The sequence below is a fragment of the Polypterus senegalus genome, chromosome 12 (genome assembly GCF_016835505.1).
Source record: "Polypterus senegalus isolate Bchr_013 chromosome 12, ASM1683550v1, whole genome shotgun sequence".
Lineage (NCBI taxonomy): Eukaryota > Metazoa > Chordata > Cladistia > Polypteriformes > Polypteridae > Polypterus > Polypterus senegalus.
Window position 1 is genome coordinate 100601812 of NC_053165.1, and position 18082 is coordinate 100619893.

At 34.0% G+C, this 18082-nt stretch overlaps 1 long non-coding RNA gene across 2 annotated transcripts in view; it reads left to right on the forward strand.

The window, feature by feature from the left end:
• Positions 1 to 348: 348 nt before the first annotated feature.
• Positions 349 to 18082, forward strand: part of LOC120541418 — a 49287-nt gene continuing 31553 nt past the window's right edge. The window contains exons 1-2 of one of the 2 annotated variants that reach the window (XR_005635999.1): positions 349 to 586; positions 8405 to 8686. This is a non-coding gene — a long non-coding RNA (uncharacterized LOC120541418). Of the gene's footprint in view, positions 587 to 2976; positions 3521 to 8404; positions 8687 to 18082 lie in introns of those variants that run through there. The other variant, XR_005636000.1, reaches the window with a different exon arrangement.

The following is an 18082-nucleotide window of genomic DNA, read 5'->3' on the forward strand; positions in this document are numbered from 1 at the left end:
TTTCCCGAATAGTACATACGTTTTTGAAACACAGATTCTCAGACAATCGCGATCGTCCTATACGGAGTAAAATTATATCCTTTACAAATGTTAAAGGTAATAATAATAGTTCAAAAAATATTTACTAGTAATTGCATTTTAGTGTTTGTATAAACAAAACGCAATTAAACACTCACACTCACACACACACATTTTAACGTAATAAAAAGACCGAATGCAAGTAATGCGACTTGCACGACTTAGTTTCTGGGGGGAGGTTAAGATGAAATGACTGCAAGTGCTATTTATAGGTGACGTATAGGCCTACGTGGACAGTTTTTGCCGAAGTGCTACATCTTATAGGCTTTAATCCTAGAAATGATATCGCCGTGTAATTTTCATCTCTCATTATCTTCGTACTCAACAGACATCAGTCGTTTAACGCCAGTATTGCGCCAGCAAGTACTAGAGGTGTATAATGGATCTGAAGAAAAGTGGGAAAAAGATAACAGGGTATATAACTGAAAGATTGTTGTTTCCGCCAAATATGTTTTATTTTACCAAACGTCCTTCCTGGAGGAACAACTAGGAGAGATGCAAGTAGAAGGTACGTAACGTCTTTAAATATAAATGATATATTTGGCTGAGAATTTGCGATCAATATATTTTATTTAAACAACTTATACGGTGGTGTAGTTTTGCAAAACATCCATCCTTCATTATAATATTATTATAAAAATTCAATATGCACTTATGTTTACTTGGTTTTTTTTTTTAGATCAATAAGATTTAAACGTTGGTGACGGCCTATCGAAATCGATAGATAGATAGATAGATAGATAGATAGATAGATAGATAGATAGATAGATAGATAGATAGATAGATAGAACGGTGTGTGCCAGACACATTTAAATATGGTGGCTTACTCAAGTAACTCATGTTCCATTAGGGGCCGATGTGGTTGATGTCTCAAGTTTGTTTAAGCGTCTAGATACAATGGGCTTTCTCGCTCTGGGAGGACAATGGATTCCTGTCGTGACCCGACCCAAGAATCTAGATGTAGTTAAATTGCAGAACACGTTCGCTGACTGGGTGACTGTATTGAAAAGTAGAGACAGTTCTCTCTCTCTCTCTCTCTCTCTCTCTCTCTCTCTCTCTCTCTCTCTCTCTCTCTCTCTCTCTCATTCTCTCTCTGTCTCTCTTCCGAGTCTGGTGAGAAAGTGCTCAGGCTGAAAGTTGGCTTGGCGTCTTTATTTCAGTTGCAATGGAGCAGATATAATTCAATAGGAAACGTTTTTAATGAAACGATGCTTATGCACTCGGCTAACTCTGGCCCTTGTTAATTAATTATTGGGGTAAATAATTTCAAAGACGCTGTTATTGTTATATATCACAAAGCTGAAGGAAACATTTAAGATTTTTTTTTTTGAATTCCAGACGTTAAAAATTCCACATCCTTTAAATAAAACATTGTTTTTGCTAATTTAGGATTATATATACATATTCATAATGTGACTATAAGATGCCATTATACTTTATTTTAAATTAAATGTCACCTTTTCACAAAGGCAAGGCAACAGTAGCGCAAACACAATAAATAAAGTTTCTTAAATATAAGAGTTATCAGTTTTTAAACGCACAGATTTAAAATACATCAAAAGTTAAACAATTCAGATCTTAGAATAAAACAACTAAGAAATTTCTACAAAAATGTAATTTAAATATAAAATATCAATATGTAACTAGAATATAATAATAATAATAATAATAATAATAATAATAATAATAATAATAATAATAGGTTTATTTGTTTGTCTGCAATACTTTTTACAACTATAGAGGTTTCGAGGATGGCCGTGAACATGGCCTTAACTGCCAGTCTAACTTTCTGGAATTTGATCGATTGAAGAACCTGCTGAAAAGTTCAGACAGAGGCCGCTCCCCTGCTGAACATCGTGTGAACGAGAACCTTGCAAGGGGCCGGCAGTCAACAAGTTCAGGAAAATAGCATCTTAAAAAATACTCTTTTTTTTTAAGCTTTTTTTTAAATCCAGGTTTTCTTAGATATTGTGTTTTGTATTAAAGCTAAAATGTATTACTTATATTCTTATTTCCAATGAACAATGGCTTCTTGTGAATCTGATTTTTGAAACGTCAGAGATGTAGATATTGACATCAAATTATGCTGTGATGTATTCGAGCACCACGCACATTATATGTTAAAACTCTAGTGTGCCAAATACATGTAAAGTTCTTTATACCAGTTTAACAATGTAATTAATTGTATATGCTTGTCCCTTTCCATTGTGATATATAAATGCAACTATTCAATAGCAAGAGTAAATATCTAAATATTTAGCACGAATCTTGTGATTTTGTTTTAAATTAAAACAATTCGTAACTCATTCTTCCCCGTTCATGTGGTAACTTATCAAGCATGTTATTAGATACAATGATTCTTTCTTTACTCCTTATATGAGAACTGTAAATCTACTAATATAAAAGCAATTTGCGTTTTTAAAATATTTCGTGAATGAGGTAGATTTATTTGTGAATATTTTAAATGGCTACACCTATAGCATTAATTTACTTGTGCTTCAATTATGCTGAAAAAATACCTAATATTAACATTGTATGGCAGATCGAGTCTGGATTTTTAAATTCAACTAACTAATGAGTAACAATTAAGTTTTGAGAATATGAAAAATATAGGACTATGGATTGTTTTCCTTTTGCTGCCATTCATAATTCAACCCTTTTCGGAAACACTGATTTGAAAATATATATTGTAAATAGCCCATTAGCCATTTACACCCCACACACACACACAAACACATACATATATATACGCACACACACAAATAGACACACAGAACGCACACATGCACCCCCACTGGGCCCATCTTTTTCTGGCTCTACTATTGGCTGCCCAGTAGACTGCTGCTGGAGTGACGTCACTGCAGGCGAGAGCTGCCAGAAGAGGAAGCTCTTGGAGAGAAACCAGAGGCTTGGAGGCAAGCAAAAGAGAAAGAGGGGAAAGAGGGAAAGAAAGAGAGGAGAGAGGGAGCGAGGGTGATGGGATACAGAGAAAACAGTGGCAACGAGTGTGATAAAATCAGTGAAAGGAAAAACGAAAAATATTAAAAGAGCTTTAAGACATCACTGAGAGTGAGGATGCTATAAAATGAAACCGTGCGGAGAAAGGGTATGCTTTTCCAGCATGTTCCCCATCTTGGAAATAAAATAATGATATAGTGTATGGATCAGTGAAGAGAGACTTTCCAAATATCGAGGATTGGCACCACGTTTCAAAATAATCATTTCATTACCCTTACCAGTGATTCTCTTCTGCTCCTGATTTGGTGCTGTATCATCTGTTCATCTGAAAATTCATCGCTTTCGACTATTGGAGGAAACGCTCTTTTGCCGACAGTGCGTCTACCCTGCCGGAGCCTTATGCTCTTTCTGCTTCACCAAAAGACACAGTTACGTGTAGATGTTTGGGTGGAACAAAAATGGAAGAATTCTTTCTTATTCGAAAGTAAGGATGTTATTTATATGACAACTGTACAAAGGTTTAAGGCTTTAGCACTATATTCTCTGGAAGACCGGTTCGAGGTTTAAAGTAGGTCATTTTGCAGTCGATTACGATATAGATTATGCTGGGAGTGCATGTTATTAATAACTATTTTAAAAACTAATATTTAAGACAATGGTAAGCTAGAAATTGGCAGTCCGTCTGATAGGGAGCGAAAAGAATGCTTTACAACAGCTCGAATGCGCTGACCCGGAGTGCCAGTCAATGGCATCCCTTTGGTCTTTTCCCACACATTCGGCTGGAGTTTCAATTCCACGGTCAAGTCCATCAACTGAGCAGAATGACAATGTAAATGCTTCCCAGTTCATTTAAATTTGAAAAATAAGAGATATCTCAATAGTTAACTGTGGAAGTAACTGTAAGAAATAATACGACAAGTACTGTGTAATTTGTAAAGCAAATTTAAATAATCCAGTAGCAATGCTAAGGACCTGAGGACCAACAACCTATATATTATATTACAAAAAATAAAAAATATAAAATTTGAGCCTGACTAATATTAGAGGTAGCCTAGTCAATGAAAATCCCAGTGAAGGAAACAAAACTAAACCCTCGAATTTTATAATACTTCTCTTTCTGTGAATTAGTTCTCTGAAAAGTTTAAAATTGATAAACGTATGCTGTATAGATACCCATTCAAGTAATTGGATTCTATGGCCTATTTGTCAATTTGATTGGTCCTGTGGCATTTTAGATTTAATATATCTACTGTTTTGCCACAACGATATTTGGTTTATTAGTGTCAGGTTGCAAAGTTCTTAAATACTCATAGTGACTGAGTTATTTTTTATTTATCTGATACTTCTTGTGTTTTGTTATCGTGAAAATTAAATTAAAAAGTACATGAGATTTGCCAAAGAAATGTAAAAATGTAAAGGCACATTTAATGTAAATTAATATGAAATGGACGTGTCGATTGGATATAAAGAATACATGTAAAATTTAATGTACAAAACTCAATCTGCTATGCATTTTATACATATAATACATATACAGTAGCTTTAGTCAGAGGCATATATTTAATTTTACATGTTTGCAATAATTTTAATCAAAACCCATATTGTTAATTTTTTACTCTTCCAGATTATTAGAGGTGCATATAGAATTTTATGAAGGCTCAATTTTATTATATTTTGTATGATATCTGCTGAGTTTACTAATAGACCTATATACAATGCTGTTACTGGGCCTTTAACTGCCCTCGTCAATAGATGTTTTTTACTGTTCTAATTAACTGGTTTCTTGTAAAATTATTTTAAACCACTTGAAATATGTTATCAGCATATTTAAAATGATTTGTGATGGGCACTAAGATATGCTTCAAGGTAGACTTATGTTCGGATTTGTGTTAATATATACAGTGTTTTTCTTTAGCCGTTATGTCTTGCCCATAGGTCTGGTTTGTGTAATAGCAAACGCAACAATATTGCACGCTATTCTTATTGTGTAAAGCCTTTAAAGTATTTGAAACGTAGGGTGAAAAGACCCCAGTTCTCTATCACAACAGTAATTGGAAGCAGCAGTTCAGGCATGCAATAACTTGAGGTTACTCCAGGGTGACTAAAAATAACTTCTCCTAATTAAAGAATGTGACGTCAGACGTAATGGACGTAAAGTGAAAGGGAAACGTGGGTTCATCAGAAGGTAATTTAATTAAGTATTTGCATGAACCACTTGATAATTTGCTTTTAAAGGAACAGCACCCGCTCTGACACGCCTGCTTATTTCATTTACGTATTTCACTGTTAATGCTGGTGATCTTTTTCAATAAAGCTTTCAAATTGTTTAAAGGAAAGCACGTGAATATTAAATGGATTCTTTATGTTAATTACAATAAAGCAAAAAGTGTTGAAGGACCTTAATTTTCTGTTAAAAATAAACAGAAGGCAATGTGAAATGAAATCAGTTGGCATTTAATGACGGTATCTATCACTTTACAGCAAACCTTAAAATGAAAGAAGAAAGAGAAAATAAAACAAACGGTATGATTTAAATTAGGTTGAAATATAAAGACTTAAAAAATTATCCAATTTAGTACATCGTTTAAGCAATGCAATCATGTCATACCATATATATACAAGCATTAAATAATCCACAGGTGTCTTTTGAATGACGATTGCAGAAGTTTTGGAATATCTGAAGTACTACATACACTGTTGATGTGCCTGAGCGTTAGGTGAACCTATGTACAATATTAGAATAGAAGCCAAAAACAGATATTTCAAATACTCAACAGTCTACATTGCTGAGCATATATTTTCCTATTACTGCTCCATTAACTCATGAGGACGTACGCAATTTACATTGGCTAGCTGTATTTATCTACAGATATAAAAACGTGTTTCTTCCGTAAACCCAGATTCGCTGGAATAGGAACAATTTATTAAAATTCCACTTGTTTGTTTTTTAAAGTGCGAAAAATAATTATTCTTGTGTTCCATTAAGATTGTGTTTAAAAAAAAATATTAAAAGCGCACATTTGTGAATATGTGATAATGGCTAATGAATGTCAGACGTACTCTTACAAAAATCTCCTTGGATTATGTAAGCATTACATTTTCATCATTTAATTTGAAATACTTTGATTATTTGAATCTACACATATTTTAAACACATCATAGACAGCGTGAGCACTTAACGGTTCACTTTTATCAAATGGAGGAGGCATAAGCCTGTCCTGCCTGGCATATGTGATGTCAATCAATGACAAACCGTTGACAGGACACCATCGCGGGGCACCTTCCCCGTCTCCAAACCAGTTCAGAGACCCCTAACAGAGTAATCTTTTTAATATTAAGGGGTGTAGTTGTGGGGAACTTTTCTGAGAAAACCCCATGTCTGGGCACGGAGGATGGTACAAATGCTCCACAGGCTGCGCGGGGCGGGAAAGTTTTTTTAAATGTTATATAAGTTACTTATGGTATATAACACAATGTTTTTTATTATGGACGTGTGACTCATCTGTTAGCTGCTTTTGGTAATACTTGATTTAATTAAGTAAGTGAGCTAGATGAAAACATTTTTCAAACCCTTAAAATATACTGTTGACTTTATTTGGCACAAGTATTAAAACTACATTTTTTTTTCTTATGGTTTTCGGTATTCCCGCCTTATTTCTGAATTTTAGGACATTTTCTGGTAATTCGTTCATGACGTTTGCTAAGTAACTTTAAAAATGCACTTGTCGATGTGTGATATTGGAATTACACACATCATAGTTAGAAAGAAAACATTAGATGGAATAACCCAATAAAAAAGAAAGATCACATATTGGGTCGATGGGGGAATGAATGAAAAAATTGCTTGTCATGCTAAATTTAGGATTTCTAGTTTCTTTCATTATTTCAATGGCAGTTGATCTCATTGTTGTGATACGCTAATATCTACTTTAAAATATTTGCAGGATGTGAGGTAATCATGGACATCACTGCTATAATTAACACGCGAAAATACTAAAATGGGTCATTTTTTTCCTTTCACTGAAAAATTAAGCCACGAAAACGCTTAATTGAACCAGTTTAAGAAATGCACGTAATGCTGAATATATTTGACATAAAAAACACATTGCAATATATTTAAAATATAATAAAAGACTCTTAAAAACTCCAACTCTGATGGTTATCTCTGACATATTATGGTAGCTTTTGGAGAGATAATTTGTATAAAAATAATACAAATTAAACTGCACATTTTCAGCTTTCTTGAAATTATTTACCCAGCATCAAATTGATCTCCAGCAGGACAAATAGCAGCCTCCGTACACCTCACCTGATCAAAATGGCTGCCACATGATGCATGTGATGCGCAGATCCATGTGACTTATTACACCTGAGCAGCAGCCGACCTGGTCTCAGATGGTAGTAAAGGGTTATAAAATGTACATATTCACCACTAAAGTCTTACATAGATTTGTAATAAGTGGCACCTATTCTTATAACTGTAATTGTTTTCATGATATTTAATGAGTGTGACAAATGGATTTTACTATTAAGAAATGTTTATTTTATGAAGAAAGCTGATACATGCTTATAGCGCAAACAAGCCCAGGTACATCAATATTTCCTAAACAGCTATGTTTCTTATGCTTTTAAATTTATTCTGAGTATGAAGGTATTACGTATTTGATTTTATTTCTGTTTGGGAAGTGTTGAAGGTTGGCATAGCAATGCACGGCACACACATTGTATATTTTCCTTCATGTTTAGTTGCTTGCAGAATTTGCTGAAATGGAACACATGCATATATAAATTAAATAAATGCAATTTCAGTATCATCTGTGCCTTCTATTACCTAGAGTTAAACAATATTTGCTCATTTTATAATGTATCTATTCTGCACATCTGCACAAGAACTTTTTCTATGATATGTACTAGTACAAATAATACTTCAAATGAAAATAGTAATGTTCTGGATATATTTTTATATATATAAGAAGATTAACCAGGAAAGGTTATGGAAAAGGCGGGAAATGGACATGATTTGAATTCAAGCGCCTTATTGGTTGCATCATTCATGATGTCATCCAGCTGAGGAATATTAGCATGTCAATTGGGCCTCTTTTTCTCAGCCATCGATGTACTTTAGTGCACAGTTCTAGACAGGCTATGGTCCCCTATATCTCAGTAACTTTCGGCAAGTGAATGCTGTATTTTTAAACGTAAATTGTAAATTTCTGTTATATTCGATAAACTATAAAAATACCAACCATGGAAAGGCAAACCAGAGGATGTGCATGGTACAGTATACAGAAGAGTACGTTTACTTGCAGCATGTACTACGGAATGCGTAGGGCAGAAGTTTATGGTTTTCCAACTTTTTTTCATTTAGGGGTTGAAAGGCTGGCATTTGAACTTTACAATCGTGGAGAGGGAGTCGGTTGCTATCTTTGGTTATCTAGCTGTATGAGTGTTATTCAGCCGTCATAAAGCTAGATAACCGAAAGTAGAAATGACTTCCAGACCTGCGTTCTTAGCTACAACTGGGAGAAACAACAATGAGGAAAAAAAACAAACAAACAAAAAAAAAAACGTAATAAATAAAACGAAGGAGGACACACCAAACATCAGGAAATTCGCTGTAAGAATGTAAACGTACGTCTTCATTATAAAGGTAAGATTATATTTTCTTATCAGCATGTAAGAGATGTTGTATTTAACAAAACAATATTATTAATGGCTTTCACTGCTGTTGATTACACGCATCAAACTTGGCAAACTGAGATGTTAACTTCGATCATTCTGTTTTTGTTTCCTTGCCTGTTTACAGATTCTCGTTGCGATTCTCCTTGCCATTAACTACTAAATATTGCGTTCTTGCTACAGTAAATGTAGACTGTAACCGCCAGCTTGTATCAGCTTGCGAGATGTGACAGCCTGGAAATGTAGCCGCCTCCTTAAATTAACCTGTTTAAAAGTTGCATTAAAATGTGTGAAAGCTAAGTTGCCAGATACATTAGCATTCCTGGATTTTTGTCTTATATGGAAAACTGGAGGATCGTCTATAGCACTGCCCCCTTAGGGGTCAAGTTCTTGATAATTTGATCACTTTTCATCGGTTCTGGCAGCTGCTTTTGTGTGGAGTCGGGTATCTTTGTACAAAGTGAAGTGGAGCAGAAATGAGGGGGTGATTTTCAATGGGATGAAGGGGCGGAGTTGAATTCTAGAAGAGCAAACCCTTAAACACTGAGAATTATTCTGCATTGTAGATATCTTCTTTAAGAATAAGGGCGACGTTTTACTGTCCCTCGAATACAATACGTTTTCATCCGTGGAAATGTTTAAGGGGCAATTCGTCACCGACACTCACTGTATCTTGAAGAATTCTTATTTAACTTGGCTTGAAGTGATTTGGCAACACAGCTTTAAAGCACTGTCATTAAAATGAAAACAGCTATATAAGAAAGTATACTTTTTTGTAGGCAAATCATACTCTTAAGAAAAATCACACTTAAGTTCAGTTTTATACTAAATGAAGTATAACCTGCGATAATACGCGCAGCAAGAGATCGTTGTATATATACTTTCTGCACTCATTTCGTGACGAAAGCACGTGTATTTGTCATGTTTTTCAAACACCGTTGGTTAAACACGGTTGCATAAAGTAGGATTTTTATTTACATAATTTTACCTGGAAACATACAATAATTGCGGAAATCTGTTCGTATGTTACTTTGGTAGAATAACAACATCATACAATACATAATTGGAGGCGGGTGATTCTGCCAGACGTTTAGAAACATTGCAATTTGCATGGTCTGTTTGTAATAGTTCAGATTGCCTCGTTCGTTTCACAGGAAGGGTTTTTGTCAATGTAGTTGGGTGGGATTTGCAACTGTATTGTTAGGATCCCATAATCTCTCCAGACAGACCACATTGGGAGCTGTCCATTCACGTCCCCCCAAAACATGGTGCTGAATATTAAACAGATCGCCTCCAGGGTCAAGTGCTCGCTCTTTCGCTCCTTTTCAACCCCCCAGTCTCCCCAGACGTTGTATTGAAATAGTTCCAAACCCTTTTAAAAACTTCGATTCAGCACAATCCATTCTCATTTTAAAATGGCCTTTGTGCACCATGAATCCCTGTTTTCAAGCAGCGCATGCATTTTTTTTTGCAACACTAATGTCTGAAATTATACAACAGATTTGAAAGCTTCAAATTGACTTTCGAGCTTTTCTTTAAAATTGACGATGAACGATGACTCAAATATGCGAGGAGGAGATTTGTTTGATTAGTTTTCGGAATATTTAAACATTTTTTCTCTAGCCAGTATCAGTGTGATGTGTAACCGTGTATGTGTAAAAGTGTAACTCATACAGTGTTTGATATAGCATATGGAAACTAATGTGAAACTGAAATTGCTGCAACGATATTTTCGATTTCTCTTCCATAGAACATATCGTTATGGCTTCATCAAAACAGTTTTTAGGTGGGTGAACATGTAGGTCGGGCTGATAAAGGATGCATTCAAAAATGCTTTGGGTTACTTTTTGTTTCACTCCTTAATGACAAGAATAGGGTAGCGTTGCCTTTATCTAACGCATTTTAAAGATATAGTTCATGTGGGCTGGAAAATCATGCGACGCGTTTAAAAAAAAAAAAAACATACACCACATACAATTTGCAATAGCGTTACTAATCCAAATTTACAGCCGTAATCCCATGATCTGTAGGGTCCCAGACGCAAAACGAGAATTAAACATGTGGATTTTCCAGGATCTGAGCTCGGTTGTGACGCATTTCCTCGCCCATCTGTAAGGAGAAAATAAAATCTCCTAGGACAAAATCCGTTATAAAAGGAAAAAATGCATAGTCGCCAGCTGATTTTATTGCGCATGAATATTGTTTGTTATTACTTAAACAGTATGAACAGTATTCAGTTGATTAACAAGATTTAAATGGCAGCTCCTGATACTGCTAAGCATGCAAAATAGGGTCAGCATTCATTCTGCGGAATAAAATACATTATTTATTTAGAGGGGGGCAGGGAGGTATTTTTTTAATTGGAATTAGAAAGACTTCACCTTTTCAAAAAAATCAACAAGTCCTTTGGAATAGGATACTGCATATAATTCCACATTAGTGTAAAAACTAGGTTGAAAAACACTTCAGAATGTCTATAGTTCTTGTAGGCCTTTTAATTTATTCTACCTCTGCTGTAAACCTTACAATTGCCCCATTTAACGTAGCTTAATGCATTGTGTTCAGTTTGTAATAGGCAGCATAGTGGATTCGAGTGCCTCAACCTGTCTTTTTCCTTGAGCAGTCCTTCATGTTTCCCATAACTGGCTGCTCAGAGAGCCAACCCCAAAACGGCTTAGTAAGGACCTCTCTAGTTGGAGATGGATGTTCATTCATGGCCAAACTACTTACAAGCAATACATGTTACAACGTATTGAAAGGATGGTGTATCCCACAATGCCTGACTAATTGGTTTGATTCAAGGGGAGATGCTGAATTTGTGAAAAGTTCTAACCTGGTTTTCCCACGATCAAGTTTACTTCTTGTATAAAATGGCCTAAGTTACTAGATGGGTATGGGCCCATAAAGGTTAACTGATGTAAGGTGCTGGATTTATTTATCTTCGGTTTGATTAATAGCCAGCATTTCCTTTAGGGAAAAATAATAAAAATTAAAAATAAAAATTAAAAATAAAAAACAAATTAAAAATTGCACTTCTGAGACTGTTTTCTTTAATTTACATTTAGGTAAATAAAATTTAAATTTCCTTTAATACTTCATGCTGCGAGTTTTAACAATCTATACACAAATGAAAACTCCTCAAGTAAAAACACACAGTTAGAAACTTAGACTCAAAGATTACTCACCTCTTAAGGTCTGATAGAAATTGAGATGTTCAATATGTTAAAGGAAAAAAACCAGGTAAATATTTAAAGTTATTATGTAGTTTATTAGAATTCCTACATGTTTGTGTGAGTGTGTTTCAGTTATTGAGAAATAAAAATGGACAGGCTAGTATTGTGGCAAGAACATGTATGTGTGAGAATCAGCAGGAAATTGTGTTTATTTTTGGAAGTCCCAATGCTTCAGTTACCTCTTTAGTTTGGGACTGCAGGTCCAAAAATACAATGAAACAGTGACATTTTAGCGATAGGCAATGCATTCCCTGTTCACAGGTCTTTACACAGTGATCCTAGAGTAAAAGAATCTGGATTTTATATTTTTTGTAGACCTCTAAATAGACAGCAGGTATTTGTGCAGTTGTAGGGTAAAAACATTAAACCTTTCTCCTAGGATAGCACTTCAGACATTTTAATTGATTTGATTTTATAAGCATATGAAAATATGGGAAAAAAAAACTATAGGTGTGTTTTCAGTCCAGTTTCAAAAACTTGGTGATTGCTTATGCTTTTTTTTTTTACAATTAATTTGTAAATATAAAGTAGGTCATTACAATAAACCTTTCCTTGTATCATTTAATGTTCATTATAAACTTTTTAGTGCTTAATTACTGAATATATTCATTTCCATTTTGGTGTTTATTGTTGTAGCATGATAGATAGATAGATAGATAGATAGATAGATAGATAGATAGATAGATAGATAGAATATACTATAAGATAGATAGATAGATAGATAGATAGATAGATAGATAGATAGATAGATAGATAGATAGATAGAATAGATAGATAGATAGATAGATAGATCGATAGATAGATAGATAGATCGATAGATAGATAGAAAGATATATAGATAGATAGATACTTTATTATTCCCAAGGGGAAATTCACATACTCCAGCAACAGCATACTGATATAAAGTTTGACTCAATTAAGTCTTATGAAAAGCTGATTGCACAATAAGTAAAATAAATGTAATTGCATTTACACTGCAAAGCCTAATAAAGCTTAATTGTTTTTAAAATAAATACCACACAGTAATCTTTTTCTGGAGGACCCAGGTTCTCCAGTATAAGGCCCAATTTGTTTGCAGTTACACAGATTGTCGCATTCATATCTGGGATTGCAGAAGATAAATATATGTCGTTGAACAGACAGAAATTCCTTTTCTGTAAATGATTAAGGCCATGTCTTGAAAGGGCATGTCACAGACACTAAAAAGTTTCAGTTAACAGTTACTTCCAGGTTCTTCCAGGTTATCAAACTGCAAATCTAGAGCAGTTCCAGCGAAGAGTTTATATATTATGAAGTCTGAAAATTGCGGAGTTTTAAACAACCAAACCATTTCATTTTTTCACATGAACACACTAATACAGCTCCAACAAATATCGTTCTGGATATTGCAGAGATTCCTTTTCTTGTTCTCAACATTAAAAAATCTATATATACCATGGCACTGCAGAATTGCCATAAATGCCATATTGCAATGCTACATTTGCAAAGTATGACATTCCATGAACTGAATTTACATTTCAGCTGAAATATTTTGTGACTTTGAGACCAAGCAGAGTGCACTTCCCCTGCAGTTAATAGGACTTTTTGATCATTTTAGTGTATTAAGCAAATTTCAACCCTGTTAACACTGAAAATGTCAGCAATTCCTAATTTTAAATTGAGCCTGTTGTCTAGTGTCAGGTCTCTTTAGGATCACTGGCACATTCAGCCATATAATATCTCACCAGAATACCCCTGCAATATCATTTTAGGTCTTAAAGTTGCCCAGTAAATGAACTCAAGAAATATATTGCTTTATAACCGCCCTGTAAGTAGAATTAGTGGGAAAATGAGCCACATGGATAATTCATCAGGTGGTTTTGGTGTGTTGACATTGAATCCAAAGTTTGTGTTTTTCTCCACCAGTCTTGTCAGGTATCACCTTATTATAATTACACTTAATTTGGTTATTACAATACATATTGAACTTAAAGGTGCATGCTTGTCACTATCTGAAACTGCAGAGTTATTCATACTTTGTAAAATGTCTTTATTGCACATGGTAAAATGGATTTATCGATAATGATTAAATAAGCTGTTTTAGCCTAAATCTGACACATTAGTAGCTCTAAATAAACTCATCCATTACTGTAGAATGCAATTATTATCCAAGTTTATGCTGGTATTTGGTAAATTCATTGGTAGCGAAAGTAAAAATGGAATGATTCGGAATCATTTCCCAGGTATGACGAGACCAACTCAATTAAGAAAGCTGCCCGCCATTTTTATACCTAATTCTCTAATAGCTTGTCTAGTATAGTCCTATTAATGGCTAAGCTCTTTACTAATAGTGAAAGGACTACAAGAACAAAAGCAGAAAAATGTGTGAATGAAAGAGGGATGACATTGCTGGTCTGTCAGTCATACGTAAACCCATCCCCTGGATTGAATATAGGCCACTGCCTTCAACCACTGCTTGAAACATCCGTGATCAGCTCATCTGTAGTATATCTTAGTACATTTGAGTCAACAATTGAATTGATAAACATTTGGACAAATTGTGTACAACAACTAAAAAAACTGCAAAATCTAAATCTAAAAATTATACAAAGATGGAGTTAAGTTTTTGATAAAATCAGCGCTCTTCATCCGCATGTTTTAACTGCTTTTGAGACTTAATTTCTTGGTTATCCAGTGGTCAACGTCATTTAAAGCTACACAGATAAAGAGTACACATCCATGGACAGTTTATCCCGAAGGTTTTATGGTTTCTCTGTTAGATTTAGATTTAGGTTTATTTCTCTATCTTTCCTTGACATTTGCATGTATCCATTTAGCTCTTTTATCCAAAGAAACTTACAAATGAGGTCAATATAACTGAGTCAAAATCAGGTATGGTTCATTTTGAAACAAGCATTACAAAATTAACATTGAACAAATGAAAAGTGCTCTAAGATACTATAAATTAGCAACTACTAAATGACCATAAAACGGTTGACATCACTACTATAACACAAACCCCTCAATCTATCAGGATAAGAGCAGTTCAAAGTTGTATCGATAGCATTGCTTATGATAAATGATTTTATACTGTGTTTGTTCATGTAAAGCCATTGAGAAGCTCCAGGTCGTATATACAGTAGGTAACTCTTGCAGTTGATGATGTAAGGTTTGAGAATTGGCCAAAGTGTCTTGCAGCTCAGTGTTTCAGCAGCATTATCTCAGGAGTCATTTATTTAGTGAAAACAAAGTTTAACGTTTACTGTGCTAACTAGGAGCGTACATTACTGCGTCTTTTAACAGAACTAGTATAAAAGAAGCAAAAAGAATGAAAGACCTGACCTGCAGAATTACTTATTCAGGTTTAACTTTTTTACAATACGCCACTGAGATCCTTAAAAACTGAGAAATGCATTTTTTGCCAAGATTAACAGAAAATGAACAAAACACTGCAGAAGACATTGTTTGTGTTGTCAGCCAGAATCATCTGACAGCTTTGGATTACTAAAGCTAAATTTGTTTAGCTTTATGGCAAAATATTCCAATTTCAATTATTAGCAATTTCTAGTTTACTTCTACTTTTTTGTCAGCTTTTGATAAGCTAATTTGGCATTTCATATATTAATAAAAATGCTCCAACTGTAAATCTTGAGTAATTAAAAATAAGCCCATTCTTTCATTTGTTATTCTCTTTCAAAGTTGTATACACTGAAAAAAGTTTGGTAATGATTCACACTTAATATTTTCAATCTGAACCAATATAATTCTTTTTAGCTTATTGATCCCACAATTTTTAAGTTGAGGCAAACATTTAGAGTGGTTGGGTGCAATTCACTTGTTTTATACTGAAGTTAATGTATTTTTCAAGTTGCTCTTCTCTTTTGGCAGTTGGAAAGCCATGACGCTGGATAGTTCGACCGGAAGAATATACAAACGACCCCTCAAACACAGCACACGAGCAACCTAAAATATTAGGCTAACTGAAGTAGGATTTTAACGTTTATTCCCTCCATCATAACTTACTTTGGTACAAACAATTTTTTTTACTTTGATTGAGATCTGAAACCAATATTTCAAGCTACAACACTAAATGACTAATCTTAAGTTGCTTGAAAGAGAAAATTTACGTTGAATGAACAACATCAATGTTATACTTTTTTCAGTGTACACCTTACCAATTTATTTTAAGAATTTTTGCTGTGATGGACACTGCAGATCTGTTTTAACTAAATCATTATCAATAATAATGTACGGTAAATTGATAAACAGATAAAGTCCTACCAGCAAATTAATACATGTCAAAGATAAAGGTATTACATTATAAGTAAAGTTTCTAAATTGTCTTTAAAGTACATTAAATATGTGCAGATGACTAACAGTGAACACACTGAAGCAACAAGATAAACGCTGGGTATTTAAACACAAAAGAATTTTATTGAGTAATCGAATGAACACACACAGACATTCACAGATCTATCTATCTATCTATCTATCTATCTATCTATCTATCTATCTATCTATCTATCTATCTATCTATCTATAACGCCATCAACAGACACTTGGACATAAATCCAGCATATACAAACTTAAGAAGAACTTATTCTTAATAAACAAGACTTTACTCCCAACAACCTCACCCCCCCACACGGACCTAGCCACCCCCTCCCCCTGTAAGATATTGCTATATATTGCCTTTGATTCTTGTAAGTCTAAGCATTATCCTCTGATGAAGACCCCTGGTAGGGGTTGAAAGCTCAGGAATAAAAACTACTTTATGATACGTGATTCATTTTCTCCCTTTGTGGATCTCCAACTGCTAATATGCAAACCGTATCACAGACCTTCTCTTCCATATATATATATATATATATATATATATATATATATATATATATATATATAAACACTCCACTTCAGAAGCAAGTATCTGGTTAATGAAAAGGCAAATATTTGAAAACGTGTTTCTATTAGGTCTTTAAATGTGCCAGAAACCAAATTGCATAACAAACACCAATACAGACACGACACACTTACTAAGTACTACTGAAGATACTATCATAAAGATTCAAGAAAACCTGCAAGAATTACAATGTTAACATTATTAACCTGGCAGAACAGAGAGTACCAAGAAAATAATATAGAATCAGTATTGAAATACACATTGCAAAAAATGATAATATAGCTAGAAAACGTAGTTTAAAGGTAAAGTGTTACCATTCTCTTATAACACCGTGTCATATAGCTGTACTAGCAGGTGTCAATAATTCTTATTATACTGGCCATTCATCCCTTGCACTAATGCTACCTTAACATCATAAGGTTTAGGGAACGATTCACATTATCAGATGTCTGTGTGCATTAAAGACAGAGACAAATATCAGTGCACAATATTACATTCACCATCTTCTTACAAAACACACATACTGTACAGCACTTTATCTTCTGTAAAATTTGAAGTTGTACTTTGCTCTATAGAAAGACGTGGTTCAAAAAATTTTTGTTGATCAACTTTATATTTAGAGTTTGTCAGCTTTTCAATGTTATTTTTTACATTTTTTGCATGTTTGTATTATATACCTTCAGTATACAGGTTGAGGACAACTTACAGCCTAACATTTTGAAGCTGTTTTCTTACTATGACTGAAATCTAATATAAAACAATTTAAACCAGTGTTAATTGAAAAAAAAGCATATTCAAAGTTGTTCTGCCTTTACCACAAGCACACATATACAGTAAATTACACACACACACACAGATAGTTCTGTGGTACCACCAGTAGCGTGCTGTAAATATAGAGCAGTGATGTTTAAAAACTATAATAGAAATGGCATTAAAGCTATTTGCTGCCACAGACACATGAAGAAATTATTTGTACATGCCAGAGAGAACATAAACTATTATGAAAAGATCAAAGGATGGAGGAAGGCTTTGTCACATTTGTAGAATTAATATAATAAAGGGAGGAAATAAATTAGAAAGCATTTACACGGAAATGTGTACTGCTTTTTTCTATGTATACCAACAAAAGGAAACGTCACATAGATTTAAAGTTTTCCACGTTTTTTGCTCAGTTTGTGATTACATTTTGCATATGTTACACATTACTTCCTGATTTCAGCAAATAGGATCATTGAATTATTATATTGAACATGTA